This window comes from Cibotium barometz, chromosome 55 (assembly GCF_041138505.1).
Source record: "Cibotium barometz isolate CiBa-2024 chromosome 55, ASM4113850v1, whole genome shotgun sequence".
In the NCBI taxonomy this organism is placed as follows: domain Eukaryota; kingdom Viridiplantae; phylum Streptophyta; class Polypodiopsida; order Cyatheales; family Cibotiaceae; genus Cibotium; species Cibotium barometz.
In genome coordinates this window covers 8089699-8109655 of record NC_141100.1, presented here as the reverse complement: position 1 = coordinate 8109655, position 19957 = coordinate 8089699, and positions in this window count along the sequence as shown.

The following is a 19957-nucleotide window of genomic DNA, read 5'->3' as shown; positions in this document are numbered from 1 at the left end:
GACCATCACATACCACCACAGCAACAACTAATCAAAGACCAGCACATACCACCACAGACGCGGACGCTTTGAGCAACACGTGGGAAGAAAGGAGTGACCCGCATCTCACCTCAACAATATAGGAGGTGCACAGGAGACGCCCACAATCGAGCCGCCCCATGCAACGTAAGTGGCCACATAACACTTAATTAATCCTAAGGTCGAAAAGGGCACCTTCGCACTTCCGTCATGCCTCCACTTCCTCTCCTCTCTTTCATCTTGCCTCTCCCCTCCTCTTGCCAGCAAGAGGCGCCTGTCTCACGCCTCTCCCTCTTGCCTACGATAGTGCTTGTTGAAAGAGAGATATTGCTTTGCACTTCCTCCCCTCTCTCCTCTTGCCACCCTGCAGCTCTCCACCCCTTTGCCTTGCCTCCCCACTCTCCTCCTGCCAGCAAGAGGCGCCTCTCTCACGCATGTCCCTCTTGCGATAGCCCTCGAAAGAGAGAAACACAGAGAGATTGCCCCCCTGCATGAGAGGAACACAGTAATTGCACAATTGGATTCTCTAGACAAATCTTGGATTATCTAGACAAATTTTCGAAAGATTCTTCTTGATTTATTCCTAAATAGAGCTTTAATGAAACGTACTTTAATTGCATAAATTTCTAGAGAGCCTAAGGAAAGAAATTAATAAATGAAATGCAATGTTTTGGTGGCATATTCACACTGAAATATATATATTTTGCCACGTGGTCGAGCCCAAATACTTCTTCCACGTGGCCAAGCCCAAATACTTCTTCCACGTGGCCAACAAGCGCAAGCTGAACCATGGAGTTCCCCCCTCGAGCCTAAGAGGGAGCTTGAGAGGGAGTGGGGGAGTGTCCGTCTTCTCACAACATCATAGCCTCCATCTTCAGCTACAATGGCTCTACTACCTTAACCCTGCCCAAATTTCCCTTGGACAACAATGTCAACAGCTTCTCCTCAAGCCTCAAGGCCAATGCCGTCAATATCTACAAGCTTTCCCTTCGTCAATAATCCACCAACTTCTTCAACGGGCTCTACTCGCAAGGCTACTACTATGGACATGGACCTGCTCCACATTATGGACGTGCTCCACATTATGGGCTCTCCAGCACTGTCTAACCTTACAAACTTGCAATGGCCCCAAATAGTGCCTTCATCCATCAACAACATCATCTTCCTCGCACCAAACGCCTCCCTCCTCCAAGTAGGTGGTGGCAGTTTGAGCATCCCTTTCCTAAAAGCAAAAGACTTCTACTACCTAGCTTGTTATCGGTTTGCTCCTGAAAAGAGAGAATGCAAAACTAGTGTGAGAGAGAGTGATGTATGCTCCTATTAATCTGCATCCCTTTATGATATAAGCAAATATAAAACATCTACAAACTCACGAAGTGACAACACACTTACTTGAACAAAATAAAACTATTTTTTTGACTCGGGTTTATTTGGTATTTTTTTTGACTCCTCAAGGTGGCCTGCCTTGCCACATGCATCACATAGAAGCTTGGGCTTGTTTCGATGATGACATGGGGCCATTATATACCCCATCCTTCCACAGTGAGTATGTTTGACATTTGACTTGTTAAAGAAAGCGGGCTCCCTACTTGATGAGCTTTGTTGTCCACTATTTAACTCATTCTCTTCAAACAAGGAAGAATCAACACTTGCAAGCTGTATCCTTGTTTTTCACGAGTTTCGTGTGCACTCTCGTGGAAATCTTGCTGCTTTGGTTGCTCTATGCTTAGCACGAGTGAGATGTAGGGCTTTTAATGATGCACTGCCCACCAACAAATGGGCTTCCGCAGCCTCCTACTAATAAACAGAGATTGATCATTGCATACAGGTTCTTGGCACCTATATTATCTGTGCAATTCACAACAGCACCCATGGGAAAACCAAGAGACATCCAGAACTTGTTGCCAAAAAAGTCTCCACACCCTCGTTTCGACAGGGCCACATAACTCGAAGTTCACCAGTGCAAAGAGGTAGAGGTTGCTCAGTAGAGTAAGCAAAAGAGGTAGAGGTTGCTCAGTAGAGTAAGCAAAAGAGAGCATATTAGAAAGGGGATTCTATAGTGCCAGTCCTAGCAGCACTATAGCTAGAGCACTTTTGCAAGAGCATAGCCACCTCTAGGTAGAACTAAAGAGAAGGCAGAACACATAGTGCATTGTTGGGCTGGCTCTAGATACCATGTTGAAAGATATGGATCTTGGCTAGGTTAAGGTGGATTAAAGCTTCACATTGTTATCACGTACATTGCCTTCTCGCCACCATTTCCTAATTAGCAAACTTTGGCTTCTGGCCTACCTACTTGGTTCTACATAATCTTCAGGTTGCACACATGGCAATGTGCTTATTTCTTAGATCTGCCTTCACAAATTTTCTTTTGTGTTGGTGCAAGCTTTTCTCCCAATGGAATAGACATGAACGCTCTCATTCCTCCATGTGATGCATTCTTATAATGAGCCCCAAGACCTTCTTTTATAGGATTTTTCCTCATCCACATCTCATATCAATTAATCATATCATCCTAGGATACTTTAAGCCAATTATCTTTTCCTATCTCAAGCCATCCAAAATTCGAACTACTTTGCACTCACTCAAACATAAATACATACACATGGTTCTCTATCATGACCATATATATCTTCCCGTATCCTAAGGTTGCTACCCACATATAAGCATAACAGAAATCACATAAACTGACATGGCTTGAACACATGAATTTGACACCACATTTTCAACACATACTATGAACATTGGGGAGAGTGCATCAAGGTATTGTCAAGGATTGATCAAAACTTCTCTTTTATAATTGATTATAAGTTCTCTTTTACACATAGAATTAGGTTACGTTGAAGTGTTATTGGGCTTAATAAGTTATCTTTTACACACGGAATTAGGTTACATTGAAGTGTTATTGGGCTCAGTAAGTATATTTATCAATACTTTATTTTGATTGGGCTTAATAAGTATCGATAGTTTTTTATTGGGCTTAATAAGTAACAATACTTTATTTTTATTAGGCTTAATAAGTATCAATACTTTTTTTTTACACACAAAAATGCATATATTCAAACTACATAAATTTTCAAGTGTTAGTTATATTTTTCCTTATGTAAAGATAATGTTTTTATTTTTAATATAGTGCCCGTATGGAGAGAGGTCACCTATAGTATAGATTGTGTAACTCTATGTTAAATATTTATGTCTTTTTATTTTCAAGTAATAGTAATACTTTTTGTTATATAAAATTTGAGATGTGCCTTTTATGCTAAGATCTATTCATTTGTGGCTTTTCAGTATTTGTCACTTTTAATATGAAAGGAATTGTACCAAAACTTCTGTTTTACACACACTTAAATGAATAGATAGATGTTCTTAGCTTAACAACATAGATAGAACACATTTTTTGGCGAGCAATTTTTGACAAGTGTTTTCCAAAAGTGGCGAGCAAATTCTCTCTCTCTCTCTCTCTCTCTCTCTCTCTCTCTCTCTCTCTCATGTGGATCCACATGTAGAGGAGATCTTGTGGAGATTGTCTCATCCTATGTCTACCTTGGTGTGGTCTGCACTTCATCATGCTTCCCACAGCACATGCCAAAGTGACACGGCAATATGTATCCTTGAGCTTACTAGCGGCAGTTCTTCCAGGCACATTTCCAGGAGCCCTAAGTGAAGGGTTGGCTTTTTGACACCCTCATCACACCAGCCTTGATGTATGGAGTAGTCTTTTGGGGGCTAGTTTATCCGTTAAGGATGTTGAGAGGCCCCTAGTCATGCTCCCATATGATTCGCACCAAACCATCAATCCCACGCCACCAGATTATCTAGGGAGAGTTTGCTGCAACCTCGATGGTAGTAGATGCACTCTTCTAGACAGTCACATACCTGCATCGCATCAGTCACATGGACCCCCACCGGTACCCGAGGCTTGCCCTAGAGTCCTCAAGACAACTAGCACTTTGAGGGCCAATCTGGAGTATGGTTTGCCTTTGTTTCCACTTGTTCTCAGTAGATGGGATCCTCATGGATCACCTACCACCCCTTCAGTAAATTTTGGACTCCCCTTTTCTTTGGTTCTCTCATGAGGATACCAACCGAGTTATCTAGTTAGATCTTCTCCGTGTTTACACCCATTGCACATGGATCACACCTCCGGAGCTCCCAACAATGAAGATGCACTTCTATAGAGATCACTTCCTCACACTCATTGAGGATGGATTCATCCAACATCCTGGCTTCTTGAGTGTTCACATGTCCCATGCCATCATGCAGATCGCAATTGGCTAGATACGGGTTTCATCCCACTGCCTTAGAGTGGAGATAGGTAGAGCTGAGCATGTCTTTAAAGCCGGGGAGCTCATATGAAGACCCATAGAGGAGAGGATCTACCGATTATGTCATATAGAGGTTGAGACACGGGAGCATTACATATGATGTTGGCTAGTATACTATGAGATCTGCATCATTACATATGCTGCTGCCTAGTATACTATGAGATTTGCAGGAGGTTTGACTATCTATTTCATGAGGGATTTGGTCCACTCTCTAGGATCATTGACTTCTCGGACCAACATTGCATAGGGCTCTTCTTGCTTGAGCTCCATAGACACAAGGGCACTTTCATGAGAGAGCTTCGGCCCTAGGCACCCCGACCCCTCCCTCGCTAGCCAACTATGAACAATTTTTTCCGGGTCTAGGAGGTGGTGGACTTTCTAATTTTTGTTATCTTTAAAATGATAATCTGATGCTATGCCTTGCTGGAAAGGCTTTCCCCCTCTCTCATTCTTAAATTCAGCCCTTCTTTATCCTAGTTAAGTAATCAAATTGTTTGTATTAAACTTTTCATATTGTTTCTCTTTTAAAAGTGGAATTTGATTAGTTTAGGATGCTTTAAACCAATTGGGGATAATTTTTAAGTAAATTAAGAATAGAAAAATTTGAAAAATGGTCAGCCATACAAAGGAGGTTATGACGAAATTTTCTTAAATTTTATGAAATAAGTATTACCTTTTATTATTCAAAAAGAGTAATCCCCATCGTTTGTGTATTCTAAAAGTGTTATTTTCATTCTATGCATAGAAAAATGCATAGTAGAAATATTTTTATTATAAAAGTGTTATTTCTATTAGATTTAAATTCTATGCATAGAAGGATGCATATTGGTTATTTTTTATTATAAAAGAGTGATTTTCATTAGATTTAAATTCTATGCATAGAAGGATGTATATTGGTTATTTTTTATTATAAAAGAGTGATTTTCATTAGATTTAAATTCTATGCATAGAAGGATGCATATTGGTTATTTTTTTATTATAAAAGAGTGATTTTCATTAGATTTAAATTCTATGCATAGAAAGATGCACATTGGATAATATTTTTTATTATAAAAGTGTTACTTTCATCAATAATGATTTTTATGCATAAAATGATTTTTATGCATAAAATGATGCATAAAAGAATTTTTTATTATAAAAGTGTTACTTTCATCAAAATGAATTTTTATGCATAAATAGATGCATAAAAGAATTTTTTATTATAAAAGTGTTATTTTCCATAGAAGTTGAATTTTATGCATAAATAGATGCATACAGAATTTTTTTTATAACAAAATGAGAGTTCTCTTTAATCATTGTTCAAATCCCATGAATATTGGTAAATGAATAAGTAAATACTCTATGAGAGGAAATTCTACCATTTCATATTCTCTAGGACGATAATGAGAAAATTCAGAGAAATTATCAAAGTCGGAATTTTAGATAAATGATTAATTTATTCCTTATAGGAATACGTGTTTAGTTTTGAATTCAGTTAAGCAAAATACTCAATGAATAAAATTCAGTAAAGTAGTAATTGAAATATTACCCTTCGAGAAAGATAATTCAGGGAGAACCTTTCTAGACTCAAACCCTGAATCAGACTATGACTAAGACGTAACTCCTTCGTCAGTTTCAAGAAAAGACGATGTGACCAGTTCAGTAATCTACACTCAAATCACCCACCGATTCTGAAACTAAGTTGAGACCTTTGATTTTGATCTGAGGATCTAGGTTACAGAATTCAAGAAATTCTATTGGAATCCATGATCTAGAAGTATTGGGATACGGATTTAAGATATACTCATTATATTCAAAAGAAAAATCAAAACTGAAAACTTGCATAGAAACCCTGTTTTCTTAAAGGACTGTCTTACGCCAGAATGCTAGAGGGAGCATTTGGTATTATATGTGTTTTCTAAGGGAAGTTCGGTTGCAACAGGTGGCGGGGAGTGTTCAAGGACGGCTCACGCGGCAAAAACATGCTCAGGTCTTGGTGTAAAATGGTGTGCTTCCGGTACGATGGGCGAGGGCCGACGAAGCGGTCCCTGAGTGAAGTGCCAAGACGGACACCTAAGGAGGATCCTGGAGGGTTCTGACCACGCGATGCACGGGCTCGCGGTGCTTAGGACACCCATGCGTATGTCGTGGAAGATATATATATGTATGATGACGAGAAAATTATTGTAATTTGTTACTGGATCTCGTTGCTGACCTGCTGGTCTTAATGGAGAGTCCAGAGTGATACTGTTTTGTGAGAAATAAGGATTGAATGGAAATTTTGAGTTATGACATCTGTAACCAATAATTATTTGTCAATGGATTGTTTTATAAATTAAAGTTTAAAGAGGAGTGTGTGCGTATCTGTATTCTAAAGAAAAAGTTAAGAGAGGCATTCAGTTATGGGTGGGTGAGTACTTGTCTGGTTCTACCAATTCTAGTGGTTGGGCGGTGGCTAACCCATGGGCCGGATGGGGTTAGGCTAGAATCAGTAGAGTTTTAATAATAAAATTGATTAATAGGAGTACGCTTAGAACTCGAATAGTTAAATAATAACTTGAAGACTTCTCAAATGAATAGATCAACGGCTGTGCCTGATTCAATTAGGAAAAAAGAGTTGATCCCTTCAAGTTAAGTCTGTAATAGTTTCCCTTCTATCTGGTTTAATCAAATGAAGGTTAGTTCAGTATCTTGACTTCGTTAGAAAAATTCATTAAGAAAATAAAAATGGTGGAATCGTCCCCATTTTTCGGGCATGGAAAATTTTCCTAGTTTCGGTTTTCGGAATGACCACCAGCTTAATCTCGTGCCCGGACATTCGAGGGCGAGGCCCCGAGTGGGAAACCCTGCCCCGCGCAAGAGGGAGCTACTTCCGCTGCTGCCAACAATTGTGCGCGGAGGGGGCAGTGGGATCCCACAGTCCCTTCTTCTTATTATTATTATTATTCTTCTTCTTCTTCTTCTTCTCTCTCTCTCTCTCTCTCTCTCTCTCTCTCTCTCTCTCTCAGCTTTGGATATCTTCTCTCCCCCTCTCTTCCACTCTAATCTCTCTCTCCTTCTTTCTCATCTACCTATCTATCTGTGTGTGTGTGTGTGTGTGTGTGTGTGTGTGTGTGTGTGTGTAAACCCTCTCTCTTCCACTCTCATCTCTTTCTCCCTCTCTCTCATCCGCTTCTCTATCTCCTTTCTATCACTATCTCTATCTCTCCTTCCTTTTCTCTCTCTCGCACACATCTCTCTCTCTCTCTCTCTCTCTCTCTCTCTCAATCCTCTCTCTCCCTCTCTTCCACTCTCATCTCTTTTTCCCTCTCTCTCTCTCTCTCTCTCTCTCTCACTATCTCTATCTCTTTCTCTCTCTCCACTCTCATTTCTTTCTCACTCTCTCTCATCCATCTCTCTCTCTCTCTCTCTCTCTCTCTCTCTCTCTCTCTCCCCTCTCTATCATTATATCTCTCTCTCCACTCTCTCTCTCTCTCTCTCTCTCTCTCTCTCTCTCTCTCTCTCTCTCTATCATCCATCTCTCTCTCCCCTCTCTACCATTATATCTCTCTCTCCTCTCTCTCCCCTCTCTCCCCTCTCTACCATTATATCTCTCTCTCCCCTCTCTATCATCCATCTCTCTCTCTCCCCTCTCTATCATCCATCTCTCTCTCTCCCCTCTCTATCATCCATCTCTCTCTCTCCCTCTCTACCATTATATCTCTCTCTCCTCTCTCTCCCCTCTCTACCATTATATCTCTCTCTCCCCTCTCTACCATTATATCTCTCTCTCCTCTCTCTCTCTCTCTCTCTCTCTCTCTCTCTCTCTCTCTCTCTCTCTCTCTCTCTCTCTCTCTCTCTCTCTCAAATGTATCAAGGCTGGCCAAATGTACCCAAACAATAATATTCCAGAGGCGAATACACCTGAAATGGAATATTTGAGGTCGACTTTTATGGAAATTTATATTCTCTCTTCATGGCTACGACATATGAAAACATGAACTTTAAGGCTCGATAGCTAAGTACGTGGCAATTGAATCGCAGGCTAAGACCAAGCAAGCTTCAGGTATATATTTTATCATATTTTTGATGAATTAACAATCGTACAAAAATATGTTTAATTTAATTTGTGCAAGATTAAGCTTAATGGAATATGCAAGTGAGCACAAGATTAATATATGTGCAGATGTGTACAAAGTTATTTTATTTAACAAGGCCCGATAGCAATTATATTTGGGCAAAGGTTTTTATATGTACAAACCTTAGGGATTTTGATATGATTAAAAATATGTAAAGCAATATCCCAAAAGTGGAAAAAGCAAGCCCAATTTATACGCTCATCTATTCTTAGCTCCTTGGACTATTTTTATGAATAAAAATTCTGTAAATACTCATGTCGTGGAAGTGGAGCTACACTCCATGTGGGAGGAGATTGCACCCAATCTTGTCTTGATGGTGATGTTATTCTATCTCTCTTGCCTTATGTTATGCTATGCTATGTGATTTAATTTCAATTTACTTCAAGTCTTTGTTTTAAATTTTTGATGTATTTTATGAGTTTTTAATTATTTCTTCAAGAAGTACAAAAGGGTCCCATGACAGTGGTATCAGAGCTTTGGTTTAATTTAATCTTCTTGAAGCTCTCAAAGTCTTGTGGACAAAGAGGTGAAGGGATGGTATTCAACCTCCCACAAATGGATTTATGGAAAAACTACTTACAACTTCTATTTTTCTTTTTTTGTGATTTTTTTAAAAGCTTCAAATTATAATTATGTTTTCTCATAGTGGAGCTTTTCTCATAATCATGTAGCCGTGGAGAAAATTTAAAACAAGCTTAATAATATTAAGCTTATGTATACTAAGCTTATATTATTAAGAATCTTACAATTTTTTTAAATTATATAGCTATCGATTGGGCGACCACCACTGGCTGTAGCGATTGGGCGACCACCACTGGCTGTAGCGAATTTCCTTCTATGTCTTTTCTCTTCAATCGGCTTCTTTTTGTACTCTTCGTGGGTTTTCTTCATCAACCGTTTGCCCTTTTAGGCTTATTTACTTAAGCTTAATGTATAAGTTTTAAATCTCAAAAGCTTAATATTAGAAAATTTATTATTCGTCTTCTTCTTTTTTAAGCTTATAAGATTTAAAAGATATAAGTTTTAAAAAGCTTAAACATTTTCCAAGCTTAAAGCTTTCATAGCATACACAATATATATATACATATATATAGCTTTACTTTAAAGCTTAGAGCCTGATTAATTGTGGATAACTTTTGAGTAGGAAGTTTTAAATTAAAAGCTTAAAAGTAACTCTTGTTTTAAGTTCTAAAATTAGCAAAGTCGTTTTTTGATTTTATTCTTTGTCCTCTTTGTGTTTTTTTTATAACCCCTCTTATATATATATATATATCAAAACCTTATCTTCCAAAGCTTTATAACAGAAGCTCTAAGACACATATTATAAAGCTTAGGCTTTAACATTTTAGTTTCAATTTTATTTATTTATATATATAAAAAGAGGACCATACCACTCAAGCACAAGCTTTAAGTGGATTTAACACCACGGATTACAAGGAAACACAAATTTGAGCAAATTCAAGATCTTCAAAGCATTATCCAAGGCTTAACATCAAAACTCTATAAAATCTACAATGTCTCATACTTTTGCTAAGACTTACTTTTTGTAGATTAAATCAAGGCTTTCTAACGAACTTCCGACTTCTTATTACGAATTGCGGGTGAAAGCTAAGTATCAACACCTACAAATTATTGTATGGATATTTTGTGCCTTATCTAACCATTTATTTAACAACTCAAGTCAACAAGCTTCTCATAAGATAAGTATTGCAAATATCTATATATATGATTTCTATTATAATGCTTAATACATGTATTTTGTTACAACTGTATATTTAACTATTTGCTTTGTGCAATTTGATTATTTGCATAAAATAAAAATTGCTATTTGTCGATTCGTTTTCTTCTAACTTATATTTTGCAGATTAACCCAAGTAAGTTTTTCCATTTTCTATAATTTTAATCATCAGTAAATTTTTTAATTTAAAAAAAACGTCACATATGCTTACAATATTTGTGTCCTTTTAATGATGTATTTTGTAGCAAAACTAAACACTTGTAACAAGTAAGTTGCTATCCTCCATAACTTAGTAAATAATTCTTCTAATATCTTTATGTAAGTTTTATCTTTCAAACAGTGATTCGAACGCCTTCCAAGTAAGCTTCTCATTCCTATTCTTACAATAATGATCATGCTTAAATAATTATGCATGGAATTTCAATTCATACTACTCTACGTTCTATTTCTTATAAAGTCATAATTTAATATAACCCTAGTTACATTTGAAAGAATAGTTATATTTCAATCCGTTCGCATTGTTTCTCATCTTTCTCAATGTAGAACATCATTTCAATCGGATATATATATAAGGTACAACTCTCTTGCGCTTCTGTTTCATGTTTATTATTTAAGTCTATTTCAACTATAGATGTAAATTAATCTTTCATCATCTAGACTTGTTCACTTAATCAAAATGGTTAGAATCATTACTGGTCATTCATTTTTTATCAATTTTATCCATTCTTCATTTATAATCTCACATCCCCTCAAACAACCTTTCCAACTCAAGGTTAGTATTTTCCTATCCTTATATCCATAACCAATTTAACTTTCATTCTTATAATGTTAAGCTTTAATGAGATTCTATTTAATAACTTTATATATCCTATTCATAGAAACAATAACGATTCGCATCTCTTTCGAGTGTTAATATTGTTTTTGACATATTACTTCAATCACACCACAACGATGGAGGTATGTATATGTATATATTCATTTCATACAACTTTTCATAACTATTTTTATAACCTAAGAACCTAATTAATAAATTATAGATTCAACATTAAGGTTATTTCAAGTCCAGTAACTTAAATAAAATTTATAGATAGAGAAACTTTGTGTTGGAATTTAAGTTTCAGAGAGAACTGGCCAGTCTGCCTCAAACTTCTATTCTGAAGGAAGTGATGTATAGAATTAATCTGGTGGTATGGGACATCAGATTGGTTTCATATACTTACTCCAGGCACATTTATGTCTTCTATCTTTTTACCATCTTATGTGTGTATGTACAATGCGCCTATGTGGTATGGGACACTTAGACTCGTCTTATATACATTCATTTGATTGGTTCATTTCATATGCATTATATGTGTAGATCTAGTCTTCCACACTAATCATGAAGCCGTCCTCTCATGCGTTTATGCAATTGTATATCAGGGACTCCCATATACGATATGCTTTTGTGCCTCAACTGTTTGTTTCAGTTGGTTCGTATGGAGGGGTGATTCCTGGGGTACTTACGCCCGGCAAACATGTGTGTGGTTGCCTCCAATTTTGTTTCAGTTGGTTCATATGGAGGGGTGATTCCCGGGGTACTTACGCCTGGCAAACATCTGTATGGTTGTTATTTGATTATTTATGGGTTGTCTATATCTCAAGACGACGTTGGGATTAATTGATGTGTTCAATTAATTGTTTAACTAATGTGGATAGCATCTGAGTATAGCAACGAGAAGTGCGAGGGTATCGATTGAGGTGTCGCACTATATGAGGGTACCGATTGAGGTGTCGCACTATATGAGGGTACCAATTGAGGTGTCGTATGGCTGGTGGATTGAGCGGTGGTGTGAAGATGATGATCATTTTTCTTATGTATTAAATTTTTTTGTGAATATTATTTTTGATCAGTGTGACGATCACCAATTTTGGTGTCGCCCGAGTTTTCTTGATTGGTATTCCATGTCCATAAGAACCTCTGAGTCATGCCTTTGTGCCTCTGAGTCATGTTCAGACCTCCGAGTTTACCTTGCAGGTTATGACATCAATAACCTTGTTCTCTCAACATTTTTCTTACACAACTGAGGATAGTTGCTTCCTCAAACGCGGGAGGACTGTTACAGATATATATTTTATCCTATTTTTGATGAATTAATAATCGTACAAGAAAAAAGTTTAATTTAATTTGCACAGGATTCAACTTAATGGAATATGCAAGTGAGCACAGGATTCAACTTAATGGAATATGTAAGTGAGCACAGGATTCAGCTTAATTCAATTTGTACAGGATTCAGCTTAATGGAATATGCAAGTGAGCACAGGATTCAGCTTAATTTAATTTGCACAGGATTCAACTTAATGGAATATGCAAGTGAGCACAGGATTCAGCTTAATTTAATTTGTATGGGATTCAGCTTAATGGAATATGCAAGTGAGCATAAGCATAATATATGTGCAAAGTTATTTTATGTAACAAGGCCCAATAGCAATCATATTTGGGCAAAGGTTTTTAGATGTACAAACCTTAGGGATTTTGATATGATTAAAAATATGTAAAGCAATATCCCAAAAGTGGGAAAAGTAAGCCCAATTTATACGCTCATCTATTCTTAGCTCCTTGGGCTATTTTATGAATAAAAATTCTCTAAATACTCATGTCGTGGAAGTAGAGCTACACGACATTGGGGGAGGGGGAGATTACACCCAATCTTATTTTGATGGTGATGTTATTCTATCTCTCTTGCCTTATGTTATGCTATGTTATATGTGATTTAATTTTAATTTAATTCAAGTCTTTGATTTAAAATTTTGATGTATTTTATGAGTTTTTAATTATTTCTTCAAGAAGTATAAAAGTGTCATGTGTGACAGCTTGCTGAACAAGAAAGTTTGATCTTTCCTTTGGGTTCATGCCAAAATTTAGGTCAAAGCTTGACTAGAATCCAGAGCTCTCTCAAAGAAAAGCGAAGGGATTCCAAATGCGGGGACCTCTATGGAGCTATGGGATAGTTTGTTGATCCATTTACTTAATTTTTTCTGCAATCTTTCAAGCTTGCAGTAAGGATATACTCACTTTATGCCCTTATGTTGAGAATAAGATCAAAACTAAGAGGCTTACCTCTGAGGGTTGTACTTCTCACACACACATCCACTTATTGGTTACTAAATTGATTAGATGGTAAAATTTGTTGATTATATTTTGGATAGGAACACTATAATTGGATAGAAACACTACAACTTCACCATGTCAATCCTCCAACACAAAATACAATAACACTCCAAAACGATGATATTAGACTTCCAAAGTAGTATCTTCTAGGGGTAGGTTCAAAGTCTGCTGTGAGTGCCTCCGTCACTTCTGTTTTTGATAAAATGGGCTAATGTAGACACATATTCTTATTTTGACTTAATTCCATCACCCTTAAGTAAACAAATTACATTTTCTTGCATGCTAAATATGGCTTGTTATTTTGTAGTCTTTTCTCAAAATTTGGGCAATTGCAAGATAGGTGGGTTTTGATGTGAACTTCATAACTCGCCACTTCAGAATTTGCTCCTAAAGTCTCCACACAAAAAATCTCATACACCCTAGGCATAATCACCTTCTCTTGTGTGACAATTGCATTCCTTTCAAGTGCATTCTGAATTCTTTTTGTAGCTTCCTCTAAAATGTTTGGTTGGGATACATAGCATGCCTACCATCTTGTCATGCTGGCTGGAGTGTTCATTTGGAAGTTTCCAATGTTTTCAGTCATAATGTGTTGCGTACTAGGACCAATTACTTATGTTTATAAAATTGAACTTGGCATCTATCAAAGCTTTCACGTCTTCTTAAAAGAAATTAGCACCCCATTTGCCTACAGGCCATAGCAAGATGGAACATTGTGTGGTGGATGGTTGATGTTTTTGTCCACATTCCATGATTGGTACTGTAAAACCACATCATTTGTAGTGTTTTTCCTGCTACACGTGATCTACTAAAGTAGAAACAAGGTGCATGCATGCTAGGAGAACATCTTGCAATCATGCACCCACACTTGCCCAATGCCTTGCACTTGACCCAAGCACTTCACCCTACTATTTTGAGGTGTTCTTCTAATTTCCCAAATTTTCATACGAGCAAGAGTCTCCTTGGCTTTAGTTTCAAAAGATGCATCCCCCAATCTAATCGGTGAAAAGGATCTTTCTTGGTCATCCACTAAGTTTTCTATTTCTAATGTGAACATTGTAGTACTCTGGTTGATGGCTAGCATCCTCCTCCACATGAATGACTGTTGAAGTTTTTCTCTCGTGCCTTGTTGATTCTCTATCACTAGTTAAAGGGGTTGGTGATTTGCACATTGGAGTGCCTGTAAAGCTATTCTAGACGATCCTCACAACCTGTGCAGGGTTGGGACTCTTATGTGCATTTTCTCTATTCAGTAGCTCTTGCAAAGACTAGGGCCCCTCCACCAATATGTTTTTTGATGTGGTATGAATGTTGTTTTGCACTCTCTACAATAATAAATTTGCCATGTCCATCACATGTGTATTGTACAAATAAATTTTTGCTTTGAACTTCACCCGTCAACCAACTACCATGCTTTGATTCATATAAGTTAGCTTGAGGTAAGCAAGCAATGTCTTCATCTTCTCGACCTGGAAATTTATTTTTAACTAATAAGAATTAAACCAGTTTGCATTAACAAATTTTATGCTAATTAAATATCACTCACGTATCGTAATCATTCTCTATTAATTTCACCAGGTGTACCAAATATATCCATGAATGGGATATCACCAATCCTTACATTGTCCCTACACCACCATTGTCATATGAGGCAACCTTGTGCAAGTGTAACATTCTTAGTTGATGTAGTTTTCCATTTCTAACACATTTTCTCATGCATTCCTTGCTGAGCCTTAATAATGTACTTTATTATGTGTTGATTAAGGCTCTGTTCTCAATGGAAAAGCCCTAAAAAAGGCATGAACACTCCTGGCCATAAAACTAAAGAAGTTCGCCTTCTTATAAACAATTCACTCCATCATATCATGAAGATAATCCCAAAAAAGGACTTGAGATGTTTTGTCCTCTTCCTTCATCTTGGCATGTTGTAATAGTAAGGAGTTCTTGCAAACCGCAAGGTATAACATTGATGAAGCAACATGTCCCAAGGTATAGTAAGTAAGAAAAAGACTGTAAACATGGCAAGCCATTGTTACCCAATCCTTGATTGTAAACATACCTTACATTGTAAACATGGCAAGCCATTGTTACCCAATCCTTGATGTGCCTAGTGTGGGTCAAACTGAACCCATGCTCTCCTTACATCACAATTGCTAAAGCATCTCATCCAATTTACTAAATCAACACCTAAGGCCTGGACCTTTGGTTGACATTTTGAAAACAAAATAATGATCCTTGTTGTTTCATTGTCTTGGAAATCTACTCCCATTAAAAAAACTCATATGTCGTGTCCTCCTTTAAACGAGAAGCAAATATTCATAACCAAAGGATCCTATAGTGGGGCCTTGCCTCGCTTGAGCAACTGGCATGCATAACCTACAAAATACTATTTGTTAGAATATCTTTTAGCATTTTCATATATAGACATAAAGGCACTCTTTTGCTCCTATATATTGTTGAGATATTGAGCTCATCTAGTGAGGCGGTGGACACTGATGACCCGCCTGGGGGATAGGCCCCACACTTACACTTGGTGACATCATGGGTGATATACGGCCAGTGGGATGACAGGCTATGTGACAGCCATTCTAGAGACTGGCATAGCTATAGCACTAGCTCATTTAGTTGGGTTCACACTATAGAGAACCCTAGTATGTATTTGGTTGAGTACCTTTTCATATGTGTGTACTCTTATCTTTATATATGGAGTGTTGAGTGTTGTGTGAAGAAGAAGAAGATTTTCAGCCTCTCACCTTGTGTGCTCTCTTTTAGGGTTTTGTGAGTGTGTGTGTGCTTGCAACAAGAGCTCAAGCTCTCTTCTCCCCTGCATCTTTTCATGGTATTGTGACACGAAGTTGGGGTTTGGACTTCGGTCACTTCTCAGAATCAAAACACACGTGTATGAAACCTCACAGCCTCCTCACCTCCCTTTCTCTCCCTAGATTAGGATAAAGATATACACATCAAAGGTGAGATCATAATTCATGGAAGGAAAGATGAAAGGCTCCGGAGAAGCAAGAATTTCTGCCAGTCTTGCAGCTCCAAACAAAAGGGCGATTCTTTGTTGGAAGAAAATCTTCCGACTCAGGATTATGTGAATGGAAACATATGGGGAATATTGGTAAGGTTCATCTGTTCGAATTGGGCGATTTGGACGGAACATATTAAAGAAAATGAATACGGCAATCACTTACAAGAGGATAAGACACATGGGGTTTGCCTTTTGATAAGGGATTAGGAGAAATTAATCATGATTAAGAAGAAAGAATGGCCAAAAAGCTATAAAAACAGAGATACACAGAGAATTGCAGTTTTTAATCCATAAAGGCTGTGCAAGAGAGGATTATATAGATGCGTAGAGCTTAAAGAGAGCTTCGCGCCTATATAAAAACTTTAAAAAACGGGCAACCGAGCGAAAAGTTATGAGCATTTTACTGCAAGACTATAAAACTGCCAAAATTCTATAAAAACAGAGATACACAGAGAATTGCAGTTTTAAATCCATATAGGCTGTGCAAGAGATGATTAGATAGGTGCGTAGAGCTTGAAGAGAGCTTCGCGCCCATATAAAAACTTTCAAAAACGGACAACCGAGCGAAAAGTTATGAGCATTTTACTACAAGACTATAAAACTGCCAAAATTCGCCTAGAAATTAGCAACTTTGGGAGAAATTCTAATCATCAATGAAGTAAGTGATTAAGAAATTAGTTACATGAGTGGAAAGAGCATAGAAAGAGCTTCCTAGCCATATAATCAATTTAAGAAAACAATACCCGAGTGATGAGTAATTACCGGTTGAAATTTGGGTATTGGACCACAAAAAACTGCACTTCTCTCTCTTTGAATGAAACCTCAATTTTCACATAGCCTCTTGCCTTTCATCTCCTTCATGATTCAAGCTAGAGGGTAAGGGTTAACATTGCTCAGCGGACAATCGTGAAGATTTACCTATGGTCCCCAAAGTCTTTCCACATGCTCATTACCGCTAAAACCATTGGTACCTCCAAAGGAGGGCGGCAATAAGGCAAGGGCTACCTTGAGAAGTCACAGGCCCGCCAAGATAATAACTCCTTATCCCCCTTATCATGAATCATCAAAGAGGTCCAAAATTGGGTTAAGCATGAGGAGCTAATGCTAAATGAGACATTCATATGTAAAGAGAGTGTTTGAATAAGGGTTTGAAAGATAAGAGAATGGCAATGACACAAAATGCTCAATTGAGGAGGCTCATTCCTTGATTTGAAAGGGAGAGGAGGGCTCCTTTTATAGGTGGAGAATCACCCTCTCTTCCATTGTTACAAATTACAACATAGAAATCTTCAACCCTTCAGTGACATAAGGATAGATGTCACCATCAATTGTCCTCTTAGGCTAAGTCTTCTATTGATTATTAAATTGAAGACTTTTTGACTTTGAGAGTGTGATGAGATAATAGCCAAGCCTAAGTGGCGTGTAGGTGGAGATCCCACTTACACATGGCGGAATTCTCCTCTTCCATGTAGGCATTCTAGAAGAATCTTTCCCAATTATGCACCTACACACACTCCTCCACATGCCTTCCACACTCCCCAACTTGTAGCCTTATGGTGAATACCATATTAATAATACAATAAAAATCCATGTGAGCATGAAGGCCCACTTTTATTTTCCACATCACTAGTCTATCTACCATACCAAAGTATTTATCAAGCATACTTGTGGCATTTACAATGTGTGCACCCTAAATCAAGTAAAACCATTATATTTGAAGATAGAATGTTGTTATCGGGGTAGCCGCCAAGCCGCCGCATCACCACGCCGTTATTCCATTGTGGGCGCCGCAATCTTCTTGGACAAGCTTCCACCTTATTACCATTGCGAAACCATCAAAATATGCACAAAATTGACAATGAAAGATATCAATTTTTCACGTCACATCTTTCCCCCCCCAGCAGATCCTCCATGCTTGTCTGGGGGGTCTGCTGGCCATGGTGCTCGAGGGTAGAATATCTTTAGCCGGTACTCATTGGCACGTCCGGGAACCTCCTGGCCACTTGCATCCTCTAGAAGATAGGTGTTATTTTTGAACTTTTGCTTTATCTTGAAGGGGCCTTCCCATCGTCGAAGAAGCTTCTTGTCTAGCCGTTTCTCCACACGGCCATCATACCTCATGACTAAGCTTCCTTGCTTGAGTTCTGGCTTCTTCTTCTTCTTCATGAGAGTGTCATGCCTTGCCTTGCGCCGTTGTTGTGCAGCCTCCAAATTTTGAAGTGCCTGAAGTCGCCTCTCATCCAAGATCTCCAGTTGTGCTAAGCGTTGGGCATGTGTTTCTTCTTCATTATTCAAGCGTGCAAAAGATGTGCGAAGGCTTGTGATTTCCAATTCTATTGGCAAAATAGCCTCCATTCCATAAACTAACTGAAAAGGTGTGAAACCAAGAGAGAGTTTGTGAGTTGTCCTATAGGCCCATAGGACCTCTGGCAAATGCACATCCCACTTTCTCTTCATAGTATCCACTAGCTTAGACAAAGATCCACAAAGCAGTCCATTAGTTTTTTCTACTAAACCATTACATTGGGGATAATAGGGAGTTGACATAGCATGCTTTATTTTTAATTTCTGCACCAAAGCTTCAATCAAGTCATTCCTGAAAGACCTCCCCCCATCCGTAAGGATTTCTAATGGACACCCAAATCGGGCACATATGTATTCCCTGAGAAAGGATGCCACAGCCACTGCTTTATTATTGACCATTGCCTTTGCTTCTGCCCACCTTGTTGCATAATCTGTGGCCACCAATATGTAATACTTCCCATGTGAGGAACGAGGAAGTGGGCCCACAAAATCTAATCCCCACCTTTCAAATGGACCATATGCTGGGATAGGGTTTAAGGGTCCGGGAACCAATTGCTTATGCCCATATGCCTGGCATACTTCACAGCTTCTGCACCACTCATGGACATCCTTGCTGAGTCGAGGCCAATAATACCCTGTGTTAAGGATCCTCCGGGTTGTGCTGGCTGAGGCAAAGTGACCTGAACATTCATGACATAATTCCATAATCCTTTTAGACTCCTCTAGGCCCACTACCCTCCTAAGAATCTTATCCTTACCTTGCTTGTAAAGAACATCCCCTAGAATGGTGTAAGGATGAGCTTTCCTGGTAAGCCTTTGTTTTTGTTGAGGATTCAATCCAGGAGGGAAGTATCCTGTATCTAAATAGTGTTGAACGTCTTGGAGCTCAGGCCAACCTGTATCCATTAATGCAAGAGTAGCTTCTTTGAAAGAAGCCAAGGTTTTAGTAGCCCATTCATCAGCCTTTTGATTATCCTTCCTATTCACATGCACAAATTTACAAAACCCAAAAGCTTCTTTCAACTCCATTGCCCTTTTATACAATTCTTGGAGATTAGGACTCCTTGCCTTATACTCTCCTTTCATTTGTCGGATGACCAATTGTGAATCCCCTTTAATTTTTACCTCTTCAATTCCATCTTTTATGCAATCTTCTAATCCCCAAATTAATGCATTGTACTCAGCCACATTATTTGATATAGCCTCTGGAAATTCCCTACCCTTGGCCCATACCTCTTTTCCTTTTGGATCGAATAAAACTATCCCCCCAGCCCCACATTGCCTCGAAGGCTAAAG